This window comes from Eulemur rufifrons, chromosome 21, assembly GCF_041146395.1.
Source record: "Eulemur rufifrons isolate Redbay chromosome 21, OSU_ERuf_1, whole genome shotgun sequence".
NCBI classification, from domain to species: domain Eukaryota; kingdom Metazoa; phylum Chordata; class Mammalia; order Primates; family Lemuridae; genus Eulemur; species Eulemur rufifrons.
In genome coordinates this window covers 226,317-248,759 of record NC_091003.1, presented here as the reverse complement: position 1 = coordinate 248,759, position 22,443 = coordinate 226,317, and the positions used below count along the sequence as shown (strand labels likewise).

The 22,443-nt window shown below is 39.1% G+C and overlaps 1 long non-coding RNA gene across 1 annotated transcript in view; it reads right to left on the bottom strand.

Moving 5' to 3' along the window:
- Positions 1-22,443, bottom strand: part of LOC138401483 (uncharacterized) — a 32,226-nt gene that overhangs the window by 7,375 nt on the left and 2,408 nt on the right. The window contains exon 2 of the long non-coding RNA XR_011236524.1: positions 7,360-7,439. This is a non-coding gene — a long non-coding RNA (uncharacterized lncRNA). The remainder of the gene's footprint in view (positions 1-7,359; positions 7,440-22,443) is intronic.

The following is a 22,443-nucleotide window of genomic DNA, read 5'->3' as shown; positions in this document are numbered from 1 at the left end:
ACATACATAGATGGTAAAAATCATGGAAGGAAGTAATTACCATAAAAATCAGGATAGCAATTCCACCAGATGTTGGAACAGGAACGTATGTAATTGGAAAGGACACAGGAGGCTTCTGGGGTGCTGACAATGTCCTATTTCTTACGTTGAGTAATATTTGCTTCACAATACATTTGTTTCATAATTATCATATTACATTTATGTGTAAATAAACCCTTTTAAATTATCATAATGGTGTTGTGGTTAAGTCTTTTTTAGGAATACATATTGAAATAATTATGGATAAACTGATATGCCTCAGATTTGCCTTCAAAATAATAGAGGAAAGGAAGAGAGTGAATAGAATAAGGTAAAGATGAGAATTGAAATTGTTGAAGCTGAGAGATGGATACATGGGGCTCATGATACTACTGTCTACTTTTGAATATGTTTAAAAGTTTTCATTAGTACAAAGTTTTTTAAAAGCCTTTATGGAAATAACTAAAAAATGAAGACACACTAGCTTCATAAATAGGAATACTCATATCTATAGATTTAGTGCAAGTCTAATCCAAAGTCCAAGAGGGCTTTTGGAAAACCTAACAAACTAATTTGAAAATTTATATGGCCATTCCGTGTAAATATAATATACATAATATATAAATATGCATAATATTTATATTCTGTATAAATATTTATACAGAGAGGCCATATACATTTTAAGAATGGCCAAAACATTACAAAAGAAGAACAAAAAGAAAGGGACCTGCCTTCCCAGGTATCAGGACACTAAAGCAAACTGCAGAAGACACTGTGGAGTTGGCACAATGATGAACCAGTGGGCTAATACAGTCTATAATCGAATGCATCATGTATGGGAGCCTGATACACTCTTATATACTGCACACCAGTGGTGAAAGGAAAGGCTACTCAGTAAGTAGTTGTGGAACAGAGGGTTCTCCATGTAGAAAATAAATGCAATTAAATTCCTTCTTCAAAAATCAATTCCAGGCTTCTATGTAAAGGGCAAGATTTTTCAACTTTTACAAGTAAATCTGGATGAAATCTTTATTACCGAACGTAAGAAAACATTCTTAAACACAAAAACATACACTGAGAAGATGTTAGTTAAGTATGTTTTAACATATATAACCAACAAAGAATTTGTTTTCAGAACATAAAGGGAGGCTCATGAAAAAACAGAAAAATGTGCAAAAGACATGAACAAGCATGTCTTTCACAGAAGAAACCATACCAGGCAATTAAGCACATAAAGAAATGCCTAACCTCTTAGCAATCAGAAAAGAACAAGTCCATGAAATCCCAGTTTACCCATCAGATTAGCAAAAATTTAGATGTCAGAAAAAAACAAGCATTGATGAAGATGTGAAAGTGGAACTTACACACGGTGACGTGGGAGCAATTATCACTTTGGAAAGTAATGTGGCCCTATCTTGTACAATTGGTCATGCCCACACCTCACAACTGAGAATTCCACGTCTAGATATATGTTAGAGAAACAAGGATACTAAAAGTCAGGGGGGTACTAAGATATAGGTACAAGAATTTACAGCATAGTCTGTAACAGAAACAACGTTAAAAACTAGAAACTACTCAACTGTCCACCACTAGGACATCTGTGTTGGGTGGTGGCTTATACCTGTTTATTGGTGTGCATCATTACATGAGTTTTATTTTTTTTGTATAAAACAGTTTCAAAAGGAATTAAATTTTTTCTTTTAAATATTATTGATTACTTTATCTGATGTCACATTTTAAGTAACTAAAAATTGCAACAACCTCATGTTTGCTAAGAAATGACTCGCTTTGGCCGGGCGCGGTGGCTCACTCCTGTAATCCTAGCACTCTGGGAGGCCGAGGCAGGAGGATCGCTTGAGCTCAGGAGTTCGAGACCAGCCTGAGCAAGAGCGAGACCCCCATCTCTACTAAAAATAGAAGGAAATTAGCCAAACAACTAAAAACAGAAAAAATTAGCCGGGCATGGTGGCACATGCCTGTAGTTCCAGCTACCCGGGAGGCTGAGGCAGGAGGATCGCTTGAGCCCAGGAGTTGGAGGTTGCTGTGAGCTAGGCTGATGCCACGGCACTCTAGCCCGGGCAACAGAGTGAGACTGTCTAAAAAACAAAACAAACAAAAAAAAGACTTGCTTCGTTTTGAGGTATGTAGTTTAAAAACTCCAATCTGAACTGTATAAAGATCAATTTAAGAAAAGCATTAAAGCAAAACTTCCCCTGACACTTACAAACCTACAAAGACATTAGGATTTCAAAAAATAAAAGGCTTTCTACTAACTTCTTACCCCCTTCCCCATATTGAACTCACACTGAATGCTGTGGACATTAGATCACCAACGGACAGCTCCGAGCTGGTTAAGGACACAAACAACAGGGTGGGCACACCAAAACCTGTCTGCTCCACTGCTTTGCCAAGAGATTTTCTGGTTTGTTTTCAAGTACATATGGCCAAATTTGAACTTTCTTCACAGTTATGTTAAAGGAGCTGCAGAGGTGTAATCCACAGGGAATACCATCTGCTACACCCCACAGGGACTGTCTGCAACAAAACACGGTGGCCACTCCTAAGGCAGCAGAGACAGTTCCAGTATATTAAATGGCCTTTGGAACTTCTAGGTTTAACAGTACAGGTAAAACATTTCAATCGGTCCTCTAAGATGCCTTTCTAGAAAGTATGGTTCTTTTTCATTTTTCAACTGATAATTTTCTATTTTTATTAAGTGAACTCATTTATTTGTTTTGAGATGACTGGTTATAGAATGTGGTTTTGTGTGAAATTAAACAAATCAAGAACATGCACATTTGTGTTTTCAGAAAAAGAATAAAAGACATTCCTATTACACTCACGCCTCACTTAGGGTGTGGAACGTGGTTCCCGAAAGTGGAGGTGCTGAGCGAGCCTGCGCCGTCCGGGGCGCCTTCAGCACAGCGCTACGGAGACACAGCGCACTGACCAGCCGCTCCTCTGCTTTACACAAATCCCTGAAATCAGGGAACGCCCCCAGTTAGAGTTTCTCTGGCCACCTGTCATAGAATTGTTGGTTAATCCCCTCGGGCTGCACGAATGGCTCTGATGTTTCCAGAATGTCTAATGGTCTTACAGCAACCCCAGCTCTCTACTGATCCGTCCCCCTCCGTTTCCTCAGTCGCTTCCCCTGAAGAAAACTCGAACTGTCCACACAGCACAGTGCTCTTCCTTTGCTTCACCAGGGCAGGTCCTCCACCGGCACCAGCACACATTTGCACACCCCATTATCATAGGTTAAAACTGTACAGCAGAACAATAAATGGCAGAAAGAAAAGCCGCCACCAAGAATAAACAACCTTATTGCAGAACGTGCTCTACACTCCATTCCAGACAGCTGAGGGGTCCCGGGGGGAGTGTGCAGAAGGAGCAAGGTGGCTCGCGTGGCCAGAGGGGACAGCGTGGCCAGTCAGTGCTGGTTCTCAGTCGGACGCATGGTGAGCCAACCACTAGAAAATCTGCATGTCCTGTCTCTTCATTTTTAGTCAAAACCATTCAATGATAAAAAGAATAAAAACCAAAGACGTTCCATGACCTGGAAGGCCAAACATGAACTGCCTTTGGTCACCTCTCTGGCCTCACTCCCACCCCTGGCCCCGCGGCTCGCAGCCACTCTGCCTTCTTCAGTGTTCCTCTCCCACACACAGCTTGGCGCTTCCTAATCCCTGATGAAAATGCTCCGCCCTCCGGAGCTTTGTGGCTGACACCCTTAAACCCTTGCCTGTGTTTCCCTCACTGATGCCTTCCCTGAACACCTTATTTAAATTAACATCTCCATTTCTCCCACATTCTCTATCTTCCTTGTTTTTATTTCATTTCAGAATACTACAGGGGTACAGACGTTTTGGTTACATGGATGCTTTTGTCATTCTCTATCTTCTTTTTCCACAGAGCAGTTATCATCCCCTGATATCATATACACATTTGTACAGTAAACATCTTCTCCACTAGAGTGAGAGCCACGAGGGGAGAAATGATGTCTGTTTTATTATTTCATCAGTACCTGGCTCATTATAGAAATACCAGAGTGTTACTAATTGTACAGATGCCTGGTAACTGCATATGTGTCTAAAATGATACATTTCAGAGACAAGCAGTATCACAAAATATCAGTGCCATGTGGGAAAACATTAGATGGGAAGGCAGATAATATAAACAGAAAAGTGGCATTTTTTCCCCTGTAAATCAGTGTTCATTGTTTTTAAGCTCACCTTAGAAGTTCACCAGCACTGTGATGCACAACAGTAAGTGGGTAAAGAATCCACTACAGTTCTGTAAACAGCTAACAGATCTTTCTCTTTTGTTTTAAACTAAATTGCAAGGCAGCAACCACCCAATTTAAAATCCATAACCTTTGCTGTATCTAGCAACAGCAACTCCAGCACTTACAGTCAGTTAAAAAGTTTCAGATTACCATGGCTCGAAACATTGGGACCTTATTATACTCTGTATTGTACTGTATTAAAATGAAGGAGTAGGAAGAGAAAAATGATTCTTATGCTACTACTGAGAAAAATGCATTCTATTTTCTTCCCAATATCGGGTTGCTCCTTTTTCACACATGGAATGTGCAAGAGCAGGGTGATAAAAGAACAAGTGGGAGAACTGGCACGCAGCACTTTATTTCAGTAAATACTTTAGAAAAGATAATTTCAGAGATGACCAAGCAGCTTTCAGATAAGGCAGTCTTGCTACAGTCCAGTAGAACATTAAGGATATTTTTGCAGAATGTAAAGAGACATAAAATTATTAACGCTTTCTTTAAATCTGTTTCCTGATGCCAACAAGCAAGCTATTATTCCACTATGATGACCACAGGCCCTGCAGGCCAAAAGGTTAAGAAATCAGATGACCATGGAGTTTATGTGGAATATTTCACATAAACATGTATTTATTAAACAATAACACAATGCTGACATGTTAAATATTATATGCAAAAAAAAAAAAACAAGTTGCAAATCCTCAGCAGAAAATGTATTTTGGATGTTTCATTCTTGCAACTCTAAGGCTTTATGTTCCTGCTACTTAAATTTCTAATCTGTGCCTTTCTACTTTGGCTATTGATAAGTATACCTTTATAACATGCCTGAATAGAAGTCACTTTATTACAATGTGAATACTGGCAATCAATCAATCAATCTTGAAAAACTATGGCAATTTGACTTCTGGTTTCCGATCTGTAAGGAGCTTAGAAGTCATCATTCCCATCCACAGAACAAGAAAAAGGCTGAACAAATGGAAAACCCAACATCTCAGATCCACTGGAGAAATGAGGGTACACAGAAAACTGCTGCTCCCCAAACGAGAGAGACAGGCAGGCAGACACAGAGAACCACAACTCAGCCAGAACAGAAACCCACATGCAGAAACTGTGCAGGACCCAGTACCAGGGCAGGAAAATCTAAACTGTAATTTGTGACTAGCTGGAGGCTCAGCGTAGACAAGTTTAAGAGTTAGGGACTCCAGGGGTGCCTGGTCTTAGGCAGGCCCCCACACGTCTGTGGGTTTCACCTCCAGGAACCGTCCTACCAGGTTCCCACAGTGAAGGTCAGAGAAAGTCTCCTGTGCCCCAGCAAAGGGAGGGGAAGGCAGCCATGGTGCAACACACCAGCGCATTCTGTTCTCCTAGTAAGGCTGGCCCTCGAGAGAAACTTTCACCGGAGCCTAACCAACCGGGTTTCACCAAAAACTAACCTAGTTGGGGGAGGGGAAATAAATATCCCACTCCAGTCTGCTCCAGCCTTTTTGTCTCACTTGGGGGTAGAAACAAAACAAAACTGAGAAGCACTTTTGTGTAGGTCACAGCCAGGGGCACAGACTCACTGAAAACCTGAGAACTAACCACAGCACTGTCTAATGTCTCCCCTCCCCCCACACCTTGTCACACACCTACAGGGCTCCCACATAACAGGATGACAAAAGAAACAAGCGCCTTCTTAGTCTCAAACTCAAAGACAAGAGAGGACAGACATAAGGGCACAAGAGGAAACTTTATCCTCCAACACCTAAAGCTAGTAAATAGTAAATAGTGAAAGTAAATAGTAAAACGGCCTAAACCCAACCAGATAAACATAAAACCTCACAACAAATGCCTATCGACCATGGCGCCTTTTACCCAGTATATCATCATGTTCAACAAAAAATTACAAGGCATACTTAATATGGCAATAGGACGCAAGTGTTCCACAATCTTTTAAAACACTGTTGAAAATGTAATCTTTGATAACATCGTCGATTATAAAAAGTCAGGATAAGCAGGGATATTCAGCCAACACTAGCACTATTCAACATTATACTAGAGGTCTTAGTTAATTCACTTAAGATTCCAAAAGGATAAACAGTATAAATATCAGAAAACAACTAAAAAATGCCACTATTTGGAGATATTTGGAAGACAATAAGCATTTCAACTATGAAACTAATTGAAAACCAGGCCCAGCAGTGCATGCCTGTAGTCCCAGCTACTAGGGAGGCTGAGGACGGAGGATCACCTGCATCCAGGTGTTTGAAGACCAGCCTGGGCAACATAGCAAAATCCCATCAGAAAAAAGAAAATGATAATAATAACAAAAATAAAATTTAAAAAACTAATTCAAGTGTTCAGTATGGTGTTTGGATTAAAAATTAGCATATAAAAATTACTAGGTTCCTATATACTAATCAGTTAGGAAAATATAAAAATAGGACTTCAAATAGAAAAAAAAAATCCATAAAATACCTACAACATATCTAACAAGAAATATGCAAACTTACAAAATAAAATTTTACAACTTTACGAAAAGAATATGAGACTGGGCGTTGTGGCTCATGCCTATAAACCTAGCACTTTGGAAGGCTAAGGCAAGAGGATTGCTTGCGCTCAGAAGTTCAAGACCAGCCTGAGCATGAGTGGGACCCTGTCTCTAGAAAATAATAGAAAAATTAGCTGGGCATGGTGGTGCATGCCTGTAGTCTCAGCTACTCGGGAGGCTGAGGCAGGAGGATCACTTGAGCCCAAGAGTTTGAGGTTGCTGTGAGCTAGGCTGATGCCACGACACTCTAGCCCAGGCAACACAGTGAGACTCTATCTCAAAAAAAATAAATAAATAAAAGAAGAAGTGCCAATACCTGCCCAAATTCCTGACCTTCAAAAATGAGAGGTAAATTATTAATAAAAGAATTGCTCGTTAAAACCACTAAGTTCTAAGATAGTTTGTTATATGGCAATAGATAACAGGAACCCGTACATCATTATTTTCATTTAGTTTGTATATATTTTGTTTGCATACACTTTTTAACTAAAGATTTTCATGTTTTTGAGGAAATCTTGGTGTAACTAACCTTATTGGCCCAAATGAGGTCATCCAATTCCTATCAAGATTGCAAACTGTCACAGGCTTCTGGTCCCAACAGAATCAACCCTGGGAAGGAAAAAACATGGAAGTAAATCCAGATTCCAGGAACAGTAACAGCAGCAGCAACAAAAACAAACAGAAACTGCTGGAGATACCAGAAGCTGTACTGAACTTATCTGAGAGGAAACTGGTGACCAGAAGCAAAGGGCAGCAGAGGTCAGAGTTAAAAGACAGATTAGCTAAAAGCTTTTTTGAATTCTGCCCTTGCCCCTCCTTGATTGTCCCTTCACCACAGAAATTAGCAGCAACAGCCTAGGTGTCTTTGGCAGCAAGATAAAATGCAGACAACACGAAAGCCCTGTGGGGAAAGCTGTGGAAACAGGTACAGCCGCTTGGCGCTCACCCTTCCTGCCCCCACTCGGGCTCCCACAGCAAGGGCCAGGGGTACGGAGCCGAGAGGGAGTTATGATCTAAGGACACTGCCTCTTCCCGATATTACTCATTCTGAGAGTGCAAGAAGCAAACCCTCATCAGAAGTTGCCTGATGCAGCATCAGCCAAGAGGAGACTCAACAGCACTTCAGCGGCTGGCTGACCTGAGACTCAGGCCCTTCCTCTCCTTAAACTCACCTGGACTGACACAAATTCCAATAAACATTAGAGTAAGTAACTAATACCCACCCCCAAGGGACATAGACAAACAGATACATCTGGAGCATAAAACTACTGTAAAAGAAACACAACACACTAAACAATTTATGCCATCTGAAGTAGAATTATTGGAATGGAGGATCCAAGAATACAGCCCTAAGAAGTCAATGAGAGATGTAAGCACTATGAAATGAAAACAAGAAACAATGAAAAAGAATCAGGTAGAAATATTGAGCATGAAAAAGAGACAATATCCAGATAATCGGAGTTTCAGAAGGACGGAAGAAATAAAGCATTTCAAGAAATAATGAGGGTAACTTTCCCAGAATTAAAGATAAAAGAAGTCAATATTATAAGGGCTCAAAGAGCCAAATAACAGAGGAAACTATTCCTAGAAAATTTAAGTTCACCACAGAAAAAATTCGAAAACACTGAAAGAAAAGAATAGACCAACGCCAAAGCAAAAGAATAAGATTAATATATATCGCAGTAGGTAACACTGGATACAAGATGGAGTAACCCAAATTCACAATCCATACTTCTTGAGGCAAGGGTTTTTTCAGAATTTAAAATTGCTATAGCTTGAATGTATCCTCCAAAAAGCATGTGTTGGAAACTCAATATCCAATGCAACAGTATTGGGACTAAGGATCAGCCCTCACGGACGGATTCATGCTGGCCCTGCACTGAGAGTGCGTCCATCAGGAGGGGTTCATTATAAAGGGGCGAGTTCCCCCGCTGCCTCGCTTTCTCTGCCCAGCGAGATACCAGCCTCTCGCTCTTGGACTTCCTATCCTCCAGAACTGTGAGCCAATAAACTTCTGATTCATTATAAATTGCCCAGTCTGTGGTGTTCTGTTACAGACAGACAAAACAGACTAAAACAAGAATTTTTCAGGTTTTACAAAAGTAATATGGTATATATCATATATTATAGAACATCCAGAGCAGTGTCTAAGGCACTAACCCATAATTGAACTCATTAATATTTTGAAGCAAAATCTGTAAATACTCACTAAATGAGCTGAATAAAAGCCATAAATACCCTCATGTCAGTTCAGGTTGGGTTCTTCTGCCAAATAAGCCATAAATAGCCTCATGTCAGCTTGTTGGGTTTTGTTGCCAAATGAGTTACAAAAAGTCCTTTGGTTTTCAGATCTTTTTTTGATTTTGGAATTCCAGGTAAGGGATTGTTACTTCTATTTTAAAAGTCTTGAATTAAAAGAACTTTACATTTAGAATTTTACATCCAGACGAAATATCATTCCAATATGTTAGGCAAAAATATTCCCAAGAACACAAAGCCTCGGAATGTCATATAAAGCCCACTAAGCACAATCTTGGAGGAATATTGAAAAGAAAAAGAAAAAGGGAGAGACAAAGTAAAAGTAGTCAAATGCCTTGATATCGAACAAAACTCTGACCTAAAATACTAGCAATACATTCATTGGGGACGGGGAGTCACGACACACACCCAGAGAACATATGGGTGCGCCAGAGTATTTGTCATTTGTGGGGGAAGAAAAAGCTACTTTAAGTGTAACCAATATGCAGAAACAAACAGGAATGGGTCTAAAGGACAACCAGCATAAGAACAATAATAGGAAAAGAAAACTCAACCTATCCAATGAAAGGCAGGAAAGGGGGAAAGGACCAAAAGTAAGCCCAATTAGAGTAATTACAACAGGGGCCGAGGCAGGAGGATCATTTCAGGCCAGGAGTTCATGACCAGATTGAGCTAGAACGAGACCCCATCTCTACAAAAAATAGAAAAATTAGCTGTGCATGGTGGCATGAATCTATAGTCCCAGCTACTCCAGAGGCTGAAGCAGGAGGATCCCTTGAGCCCAGGAGTTGGAGGTTGCTGTGAGCTATGATGACGCCACGGCACTCTAGCCTGGGAGACAGAGCAAGACCCTATCTCAAAAAAAAAAAAAAAAAAGAATTACAATAATGTAAATGCGTTGAACTTGCCAATTTAAAAACAAAGTAGGCCAAAGATTTTATGGTGAGGTAAAAAATGATAAAGCAATATAGTCCCTACAAGAGACATATTTAAGAAAGGATACATCAGGCCGGACGCGGTGGCTCATGCCTGTAATCCTAGCACTCTGGGAGGCCGAGGTGGGCGGATCGTTTGAGCTCAGCAGTTCGAGACCAGCCTGAGCAAGAGCGAGACCCCATCTCTACTAAAAATAGAAAGAAATTATATGGACGGCTAAAAATATATATAGAAAAAATTAGCCGGGCATGGTGGTGCATGCCTGTAGTCCCAGCTACTCGGGAGGCTGAGACAGGAGGATCACTTGAGCTCAGGAGTTTGAGGTTGCTGTGAGCTAGGCTAACGCCACGGCACTCACTCTAGCCTGGGCAACAGAGTGAGACTCTGTCTCAAAAAAAAAAAAAAAAAGAAAGGATACATCAGATGAGTATGAACCAAAATAAAGCTACGGTAGCAATCATAATAAAATTTAAGGCAAAAAATATCATAAAGGACAAATTCAGATATTATATACTGATATAACAAAAATGTATCATCATCATGAACACATCCACAGCAAACAAGAAAGCTTCAATATACGTCAGGAATAAATACCACAAATACAGGTGTAAAACTTCAAGTGTAGTTGAGAATTTTAACATCAATTCATCAAGAAGAGAACAATATAAGTAGAGATATTAAAGATCCAAGCAAAAAAAACTACAGAATACCTATTATTTTCATGAGCATACAGCATGTACACACACTGGTCGTATAATAGAAAAAGTGTGCCTCAAAACACTTGAGAGGATCAATACCAGACAGACTGTATTCTCTTACAAAAATGGGATAAAATTAGAAATTAACGACAAAAAGATGGTTTTTAAAATCTCATGTTTGGGCCGGGCGCGGTGGCTCACGCCTGTAATCCTAGCACTCTGGGAGGCCGAGGCGGGTGGATTGCTCAAGGTCAGGAGTTCGAGACCAGCCTGAGCGAGACCCCGTCTCTACTAAAAATAGAAACACATTATATGGACACCTAAAAATCTATATAGAAAAAATTAGCCGGGCATAGTGGCGCATGCCTGTAGTCCCAGCTACTCGGGAGGCTGAGGCAGTAGGATCGCTTGAGCCCAGGAGTTTGAGGTTGCTGTGAGCTAAGCTGACGCCACGGCACTCACTCTAGCCTGGGCAACAAAGTGAGACTCTGTCTCAACAAAAAAAAAAAAAAAAAATCTCATGTTTGGAAACTATATAACTAGATAATTCAAATTAAAAGGTAAAAACAGGCCGGGCACGGTGGCTCACGCCTGTAATCCTAGCACTCTGGGAGGCCGAGGTGGGCGGATCGTTTGAGCTCAGGAGTTCGAGACCAGCCTGAGCAAGAGCGAGACCCCGTCTCTACTAAAAATAGAAAGAAATTATATGGACAGCTAAAAATATATATAGAAAAAATTAGCCGGGCATGGTGGTGCATGCCTGTAGTCCCAGCTACTCGGGAGGCTGAGACAGGAGGATCGCTTGAGCTCAGGAGTTTGAGGTTGCTGTGAGCTAGACTGACGCCACGGCACTCACTCTAGCCTGGGCAACAGAGTGAGACTCTGTCTCAAAAAAAAAAAAAAAAGGTAAAAACATGTAAACATTTTTAAAAATACTTATTAGCACTTAATGGTCATGAAAATTCAAGGCTACCCTCTAACTGGATCAACTTGGCTGACTTCTCATTCCCAAACCAATCACTGCGGCCAAAGGAATGGTAAAAACCAGTGGGTTCTTTAAACCAGGAGACTAGGATTAGGCTGATTTGCTTAGGCCACAGGAATCCACAGTATAGCAGAAGCAGCAGGGGCAGTGGGAAGAAATCTGGTATCGTATCTGGAAGAGCAAAGAGGAGATACATGGAAGAGTATGGAGGCAACGATGCCTACAGAGCTTTAATTCCAGTTTGGCCACAATTCCCTAAGGTTAATTACTGATCATGTAATTTGGGATGGGATCTCAATTTTCTTAGGTGAAAAATGAAAACACTATCTAGGAGTCCTTTTAGCTCAAGGAGTTTGTAATTACATCATGATGTTTTGTTCAAGCTATAACAGGGTCTGGTACATATTGGTATGTATGTACAGAATGAATGAGAAGTTTACCACATTCAATTTGAGAGATTCTTAGGGCTAGTACCTAAAACAACTAATGGATTTCCAATAGATAAATGGGAAAAGGACGTAAAATTTACAATCCACAGAGGAAAAGCTGGCAGGCTTCTTCTAAAATGTTCAAAGTTCCTAATTAAAGAAATTAAAATTAAAAACAAACAATGCAACTACCATTTCACATCTATTCAATGCATTTTAAAATGTGGTAATCAATAAAGGGAAAGAAGTAGAGAAACTACTAATTGCATACACACTGTCAGAAATTATTGAAAATGTTCACATTTAATGCATTAGTAACACTTCTGCAAATACAGAAATAATCCTGAGTGATCCAAAAGAAAGCAAAATATCTATATGGACAAAAATGTTTTATTGTAGTATTTCCTATTATAATAGGAGGGAAAACCCAGATGCAACATAATTGTATAAAAACCAGGTAATAATGAAATTATGGTTTAATGATAGATTAGTCACTGTCACAGTATTAGGAGAATATATTTAATAAATTGTATTATTTAAGGGAATCTATTGCGTCCAATAACCATGTGACATTCACATTAAAACTGCTATGACCACTTAATTTTTAAAATTATTAAAACCTCAAAGCTTGTGTTTAAAAATCTGACAAATTTGGTACCCTGTGTTTTGAAAACATCTAGACTTCACCAAGAATGGGCCAGTAATCACATTTTAGATATAATTCACAGAAATATTAACTTCCAAGAGTATTTTATTTTTATACTAAAAGAGAATATGATATAGCTACTCTTATTGAATGTGCAACTTATGACAGCTTTAGACTTTTTAAATAATAAAATGTGTGGAAAATTTTCAACATCCACTGTGCCAAAGAAAGTATTGGTCTTATTTCTACCAAATGCTTTATATTTTATCTGTTTCATTGGCTCAGCTCCACATGAGACCAGGGCCTGCCTTGATTTCTGGAATGCTGCCCCCATGCTTTTCTCCTAGGCTTTGTTGCCAGGGTTGCAGCTGCACAACCAATTCTCATTAAAATGTGAGTCTTTGAAATGCAGGTCTATGGAAATGGATATAAAGGATTTCATCATCTTCTCAAAATTCACAATGAGGACTGAACTCCCACTCTTTCCAAGCCATACAACTACTTGAGCCCTCCTCTACCAACTCACACACCAGAAATAATAAATGCAGCAGTTCAGTCTTAAATAATCCAAATAAAAATAGTCATAAAGGAGAAAATGGCACAGTAATGAAACTTAAAGTCTGGTAAAAGTTATTTCAAAAATGACTTCTAATACTCATGATGTAGTCATAGGTTATAATAGCTGGATACTCATACAGTGATGTGATTTTAGAAATAATACTTTTCAAGAATAAATACCTGCCAGAAAGAATGGGCACTCTGCAATAACAGTTCCAGAATAATAATTTCAGAAACTTCAAGTCAGGAAAACAAAAACCGCAAGGAATTTACTCAAAATGCAAAATACTCCATAAGCTATTGATTTTGTTGCAGAACACTCACACCCTAAAATTTTCTTGGAAATGGAGGGAAAAAATTTAAGGACAATTTATACTTCTTTTCCCTTTTTTACTAGGATCTTAGTATTTTCAATTAAAACTAAGCAGCTCAAATTCTCTCATGCCAAGTAAAAAGGACAGTCAGTTTTTTATTAAAACATAATATTTTGAATGTTGGTATACCACTGGAATTCTTATAACATGTAGAACCTTAGAATTTTAACTATATTGGAGAAAAGAATTAAGGTGAGCAAAACATCTTGGGGTTAAGTACACACAGCTGAGTCTGTTCCCCGGGCAATTCCTTTACAGCTAACTAAATAAAAGAAAAAAATGGGGGGGAGTGAAGGGTATTATCCCTAGACAATCTGATTATACAACATGTACTTTAAATTACAGAAACAAAGCACACAGATAACAGTTCTAAAAAGTGACTAACAGTTGCATTTTTTAGGTAATCAAACTATAAAATCTTTAAGTGTATGTCATAACTTCATAAAGCTTTTTAAAGTATATGAGAAATACATGATTTTTCTTTTAAGAGACGTGGTCTTCCTCTGGCACCCAGGCTGGAGTGCAACGGTGCCATCATAGCTCACTGAGAAATACATCAAAATGCTTGTTAAAAATATAGATCAGGATCCCCTCATACCCCTTACGATGACTATTATCAAAAAAAAACAAAAAATAAGTGTTGGTGAGGATGTGAAGAAATCGGAAACCCTGTGCACTGTTGGTGAGACCGTAAAATGGTGCAGGTGCTACGGAAAACATGATTACAGGTCCTCAAAAAATTAAAAATAGAAATACCACATGATCCAGCAATCCCATTTCTGGGATACAGTCAAAAGAATTGAAGGCAGGGTCTTGAAGAGATGTCCGTACGCCCATGATAATACCAGCACTATTCACAATAGCCAACCCAAACGTCCATCAAGGGATAAAGAGATAAACCAAATATGGTACATACACAATGGAGTATAATTCAGCCTTAAAAAGGAATGGAATTCTGTCATATGCTATAACATGAATGAGCCTTGTGGACATCATGTCCAGTGAAATAAGCCAGTCACAAATACTGCATGATTCCACTTAAATGAGGTCTCTAAAGTAGTCAAGTTCATAGAAACATAAAGTAGGTGGGTACCAGGGGATGGTGGTAGGGGGAAAAGGAAAGTTACTGTTTAATGAGTATAGAGTTTTAGTTTTACAAGATCTGTTTCACAGCAATGTAAATATGCTTAACGCTACTAAACCATACACTTAGAAATGATTACCATGATAAATTTCATGCTATGTGGAGTTTTTAAAAATTTATTCTTCAACTACACCAATGTTATGTGGTTTTTACCAGTACTATGGAAAAAATTTTTCCAATGGAGATTCGGGGTAATTTCACCCTTGGAGATTCTCATAAGTTGATAAAGATGAAAATTTCGTGGAATTTTTTTTTGCTTTAACCAACTATCACTTTTTTTCCCCCAGATAGGTCTTATATCACCATGGCACAAAACCCAAGATTCAAGATATTAATTATGAAAACTAAATCTCCTTCCCACCTTACCCCTAGCCACCCAGTTCTCCTCTAACACAGCCACTAATATTAGCTTCTTCTGTAGCCTTTCACAGGTATTCAGTATATGTAAAAATATTTTTACATAGTATCATATATCATTGGCACCCTACCTTTTCACTTCATACTACATCTTGAAAATCAGGCAAAAGCAATAACTTTTTAAAAACTACCTCCCTCGATTTTTTTTTTTTTTTTTTTTTTTTTTGAGACAAAGACTCTCTCTGCTGCCCAGGCTAGAGTGGCATGGTGTCAGCCTCGCTCACAGCAACCTCAAACTCCTGGGCTCAAGCGATCCTCCTGCCTCAGCCTCCCGAGTAGCTAGGACTACAGGCATGCGCCATGATGCCCAGCTAATTTTTTCTATATATATTTTTAGTTGTGTGGCTAATTTCTTTCTATTTTTTAGTAGAGACAGGGTCTCGTTCTTGCTCAGGCTGGTCTCGAACTCCTCAAACGATCCGCCACCTTGGCCTCCCAGAGCGCTAGGATTACAGGCATGAGCCACCGCGCCTGGCCCTCCCTCAGTTTTTAAAGGATGCATTTTTAGATCAGTATAAATAGTCTCTGACAGATGGAAAAGTAAGTTGTTTCTAATATTTTACTATTTAAGAAATGCTGCGAACAATAACCTGTATATTCACACATGTGGAAATATGAAGTAAATCCAAACCTAAAGGATTTATCTGCAGGATAAATATCAAGAAGTAAAAATGATTAATCAGAGGACACATACATTTAACCTTTGGTAGGCATTTTTAAACTTTGGCAGATATTTCCCAAATCTCCTAAGAGAATGTACCAACCTCTACTTCCTCTAACAATGCATCAGAGTACCTGTATTTTCTATCTTTCAAAAAATATTTTCTTAAAAGGCTTCCCTAATTTCAAATATAAAAAAGGAAAAAAATCTGTATTCTTTCTCTCAAGGATCTGATTTTTTTCCTGATGACTACCCAGCTATATATACTGCCAAAAAAAAAAAAAAAAAAATCCTTATCTCCTTTTCACACTGAAATGTGTCTTCATTATATTCTAAATTTCCATATGAATTTGGGACTGCTTTTATTCTGTACTACTAATCTATCTAATCATATACCTGAATCATGATGTTTTGACTACAGTAACTTTAAAATATACTTTTAATGTCTGGAAGAACTAGTTCCTTTTTAAAGGTTCCTTTTTTTAAGAATTTTTCTGGAGAATCTTATTTTTTCCTTACAAAATTTTAGATTCAGCTGGTCTAATCCTTAATAATCCTGCTGGTATTTTTATTGGCATCATGCTATATTATTGATTAAAGAAGAATAACATTTTTCACATGCTGAATCATGATGGTGACTCTCTATATCATCTTTTAGGTTTTAGATGATTCTGCTATAGGGGACCTGCATTTTGAGAAACAGCCCTGCCCGTCCAACTGTAGAACAGTGGTGCCTGACACAGGGCGAGGGAAGCTACTGCACACAGTGCAGGCCGCGTCTAGCAGCGGGCTGCAGCCTACCAGTGCTATGTATCAGTGCAAAGTTATCCTTGTTAGGGAGATCAATAGTTCTTCCCAGCGGCAGAAACTGCACTCCAAACCACTTTCTATGGCCCTAGGGTAGAGAACAACTGCAGCTGAAGTAAGTGGTTCAGAATTCCATCCTATATAGGAACTTAAAAATCAGTGGTTTATTATACGTTTAAGAGAACCAGAATGACATGAGACCCTGGGTGTGGGGAGGAAAAATTAACACTGTGACTTGAAAAGATCATTCTCCCACCTTCCACTCCTAATTCACTTAAAAGATCAGCATTTCAGGTAAATATACTAAGTTGCATAAAATTAAAACCTATGTGACTAAGTCCCAGCTGAAAGGAATGGGCTCAAAAAGGCTTTTCTAGGCCAGGCGCAGTGGCTCATGCCTGTAATCCTAGCACTCTGGGAGGCCAAGGTGGGTGGATCACTCGAGGTGAGGAGTTCAAGACCAGCCTGAGCAAGAGCGAGACCCCCATCTCTACTAAAAATAGAGAGAAATTATCTGGCCAACTAAAAACATATAGAAAAATATTAGCTGGGCATGGTGGTGCATGCCTGTAGTCCCAGCTACTTGGGAGGCTGAGGCAGGAGGATCACTTGAGCCCAGGAGTCTGAGGTTGCTGTGAGTGAGGCTGATGCCATGGCACCCTAGCCCGGGCAACAGAATGAGACTCTGTCTCACAAAGGAAAAAAAAAAAAAAAAAAGGCTTTTCTTTTTTTAAGAGACAGGGTCTTGCTTTGTTGCCCAGGCTGGATTGCAGTGGCACAATCATAGCTCACTGCACTCTCAAACTCCTGGGTTCAAGCAATCCTCTTAGCTCAGCTGGGACTATAGGCATGCGCCATGATCCCAGCCAATTTTTTTTTTTTTTTAAAGAAACAGGGTCTTGCTGTTGTCCAGGCTGTTGTTCTCAAACTCCTGGGCTCAAGCAATCTTCCCACCTCCACCTCCCAAAGTGCTAAGATTACAGGTGTGAGCTACCATGTGTTGCCCCAAAAAGGCTTGTTGAAGTGACAGGCAGAGCTTTAGTGTACGAAAAGCACTCACCCTAACAATGGCCAGGTAATTAATTAAGGTCACCCACTCTATTTACATAAGCATATCCCCTTAGATGGCAATTATTTCCAGATACTTCTAACCTGGACCATTAACTAAAAAACTGGAAATTTAATATCAGTTTCCATTCCCTGCACTTTAAACTAGTATCAGACTTTAAAATATTTTCTATCTATAGGCCAGATATAGTGGCTCATGCCTATAATCCCAGCACTTTGGGAATCCAAGGCAGGAAGATTGCTTCGAGACCAGCCTGGGCTAAATAGTGAGACCTCATGTCCACAAAAAAATTTAAAAATTAGTTGGGAATGGTGGTGCATGCCTGTAGTCCTAGCTACTTGGAAGGCTGAGGTTGGGGGATAGCTTGAACCCAGGAGTTCAAAGTTACAGTGCGTTATGATTGTACCACTATACTCCAGCCTGGATGACAGAGCAAGACCTTGTCTCTTAAAAATATATATATTTATATACATTTTTTTCTAGCTATAGGTGAAGATTTTCACATTGGATCAAATTCCCAAATCTGAAGAGCTAATACCAATTATTCTATTCCCTGAAAGTTTCCCAAACTCCTTCTTTATAGATATTAACATTTAGAAAGGGAGAAACTCAGAGCCATTAAGGCTGATGTGTGAAAAAATATCCCATTGTATTTCTGGGTTTCAAAAAATTTCAATTTCTACAATGTGTACATTCTCTCACATTTGGTGAACAGATTATTCCTTTTGCCTCTGTGGGGGGTGGAGGACTCAATACCTAAACCCAACAGATTGCTTCTAGTAGACTGGTACGCATAGCAAGATGCTATCAAGTCAGAATGCAAAATCAGGATCAGATGTCAGCCAAATGACCATGAAACCAGGATACTAAAGCTGTTAATACTGCATAAATATTTTCTGAGTTTTTTCCATCTCTAAAATTGCTATAATCTTTTCCTATCACCAGTGAAAACATAAGCTATCAAGATAACTCACTCATCAGATAATTACAAAAATTAACTTATTCAACAAATATTCACTGAGCTCCTACATATTAGGACCACATAGATATTTTAATAAGACATATATAAATTAAATATAAGTCAATATATTATAAAACTATAGTTTTAAAAGCACAAAAATAAAATAAGCACTATATTCTTTTTTTTTTTTTTTTTTTTTTTTTGTTGAGACAGAGTCTCACTTTGTTGCCCAGGCTAGAGTGAGTGCCGTGGCGTCAGCTTAGCTCACAGCAACCTCAGACTCCTGGGCTTAAGCGATCCTACTGCCTCAGCCTCCCAAGTAGCTGGGACTACAGGCATGCGCCACTATGCCCGGCTAATTTTTTCTATATAGATTTTTAGTTGTCCATATAATGTCTTTCTATTTTTAGTAGAGACGGGGTCTCGCTCAGGCTGGTCTCGAACTCCTGACCTTGAGCAATCCACCCGCCTCGGCCTCCCAGAGTGCTAGGATTACAGGCAGCACTATATTCTTGAAACCATCATAGAAGCAAAATATTTGTAGACTACCAGAGATTAACTACAGTGCAGTTTAACTAGATAAAAATAACTTTATTTTTAGTTTGTAGCAACTGCAACACGGTGACAATTAAACACTTTTTAAGATCATTTTAAACACATTTTAAAATCTGGCCTATACAGATGTCAAAACTGAATTGACAACATTCAACATATACTTCTGATTTTAAACAGTCTTAACCAGCAAAGTGATCTCTTTCACATGTATAAAGCACACTCAAAGGCAGACATAATGCTTAATCGTTCCTAGGACATAGGTGCATCTGAAAAAAGAAAAAAATGCTCTATGTCAAAATATTATAAACATTCCAAAAATGTAAGCATTTAATGGAACATCAGAAGCATTAATTATTGAACAAGACAAGATGCTCCTTATAATCACAATGTTCTAGAAGTTCTAGCCAATGCAATAAACAATCTGGCTCCAGAGTCCATTCCTTTTCATTTTCTACATCTCTCTTCCAAAAGAATAATAGATTTGTGAAGACCACTTAAAATCTTTTAAAATCCTGAAGGAAAAATGAAAACAGGTAAAAAAAAAAAAAAAATACATCAAAAATGTTAAATCTCAATACCAATTAAAGAAATAAAAATGAAGAAAATAACAAATATTTTCTGCTCAAATGGGCAGACTTAAAAAATATTATAATTCTAAAGATTTCATGAGTTCAGTGAATAGTCCTAGGATTACAGACCAGAACTTCATAATTAAAGTTTAAAAGACTAACTAATGTGCCGTTATCCTTACCCCTAGAATCCCAATCCCAGGAATCAAGTTTCAGAAAATACTCACGGATGTGCCCAGAATGAACCTGGGAGTGGACACTGGGCTGCGATTACCCTTCCCGTGTTTCTGACAGACAACACTGATAGAATTTTATTTTAGAAAATGTGGCATCAGAGATATGTTTCAATTTTTTTAGCCCATCATGTAGCTGTGATATGTGATGGGTTAAAAGTGCATTTTAAAAATTTTCTTTCCTTTTCCCTGTACAGTAAGATTTCAAGGCAGTCCCTTCTGCCCCCTTCCCTTCCTCTCTCACCATGTCCTCAAGAAAGTCCCTGCTGAAAAGAACAGTAACCCAGTGGGCAAGACATGACGCCTTCCGCACTGGCCCTGAGCAGCACAGCACAATCCACAGTCTCAACAGCGGTTAAGGGCACAGACCTCAGAGCCAAAAGCTCTAGGTTACAAACTCAATTCTCCTATCTCCTAGCTGAATGAACCTTGATAAAGTCACTTAATCTCTCTGAATATTCTCAAGTATATAAATGAATACAATTTATTAAACAGGTAAGTTAAGATAATACAGAAAAGTACTTTACACAGAGCCTGGCATTTATTTAGTAGTTCAAGTAATGTTAAGATATTATCTGTAGGCCCGGCGCGGTGGCTCACACCTGTAATCCTAGCACTCTGGGAGGCCAAGGCGGGTGGATCGCTCGAGGTCAGGAGTTCGAGACCAGCCTGAACAAGAGCAAGACCCCGTCTCTACTAAAAATAGAAAGAAATTATCTGGCCAACTAAAATATATACAGAAAAAATTAGCCAGGCATGGTGGCGCATGCCTGTAGTCCCAGCTACTAGGGAGGCTGAGACAGGAGGATCGCTTGAGTCCAGGAGTCTGAGGTTGCTGTGAGCTAGGCTGACGCCACGGCACTCACTCTAGCCAGGGCAACAAGGAGACACTCTGTCTCAAAAAAAAAAAAAAGATATTATCTGTATCATTAGTAAAAAAAAAAAAAAAAAAGCCACCTGTCCATTCCTTAAAAAAAAAAAGATTGTCTTACCTGTTTGTGCTGTTATAACAGAATATTTGAGGCTGGGTAATTTATAAATAAAAGAAGTTTATTTGGCTCATAATTCTGGTGGCTATAAAGACCAAAAGCATGGCACCAGCATCAGCTCGGCTGCCGGTAAAGGCCTCAGCTGCACTAGCACATGGAGAAACGGAAAGGCAAGCAGGCCTGTGTGAAGGGGGACCACACAGGAGAGGACCCTCACTTTACAGCACCCACTCTCGGGGAACTGACCCATTCCTTCCCACAAGGGAGAGAACATGCTCCCTGGGGAGGGCATTAGTCCCCTCAGGAGGGATCCACCCCCCTGACCAAACACCTGCCACCAGGCGTTTGGTGCCTCACTAATTGTTTCGGCAGGGACAAATCACATCCAAACCACAGCAGAGAAGTCACATTAAATACACAGTATGTACAGTCCACCCTCAGGATCCAGGGGTTCTGCATCCAGGGATTCAACCAAGCATGGATAGAAAACATCTCGGGGAAGAAAATTCCACAAAGTTCCAAAAAGCAAAACTTGAATTTGTCACATGAATAAAGTGATATACAGGCATCATAATGGGTATCAGAAGTAAGGATTTAAAGTATATGGGAGGATGTGTGTAAGTTATATGTAATTACAATGCCATTTTATATAAGGAACTTAGCATCTGGGGTCCTGGAACCAATTTCTCACAGATAATGAGGGATGTCTACCAAATTAAACTTTCTAAAATACAAAAAGTTCTGAAATTTAAAAACACATGTGGCTCCCAATATTTTGAATAAGTGATTATGGTCCTGCACCTTTATAAACTCTTCTTATAAAAAAATAATTAATAATGACTTATTGTATTTATTTTTTTAAGTCAGCCAGATTCGAAGTTGCCCATAATTGTTTATTTTACAGTTCTAGAGGTGCCAAGGGTTCAGCAGGAGTCCCTGCCAAAGGGCCAATCACTGTAGATGAACACATGCTCCTTTTTTCTAGAACCCTAACTTCCGTTGATAAGAATACATTCATAGTAAGACTGTTCACATAACGTCAGTCTTGTTTTAACAACAAACTCCATTTGCAATGGCATGGACTACATATTTGTTTACCACCTTAGTCCTTGCATTTGGCACTGAAAAAAAATCAGTGAGTAGATTGCATTATCTGCTACCCGGCATAACTGTATTACAGGTTTACCTGCCTAATTCACAATTCAAGATTTAGTGAGTTGCTTGAGCTCTTATTATAAAGGTATGGAATGAGAGATGAGAAGGATGTATCAGGACATTTTCACATACATGTAAAAGAAACAAATCCAAAACAAATTGGATTAAA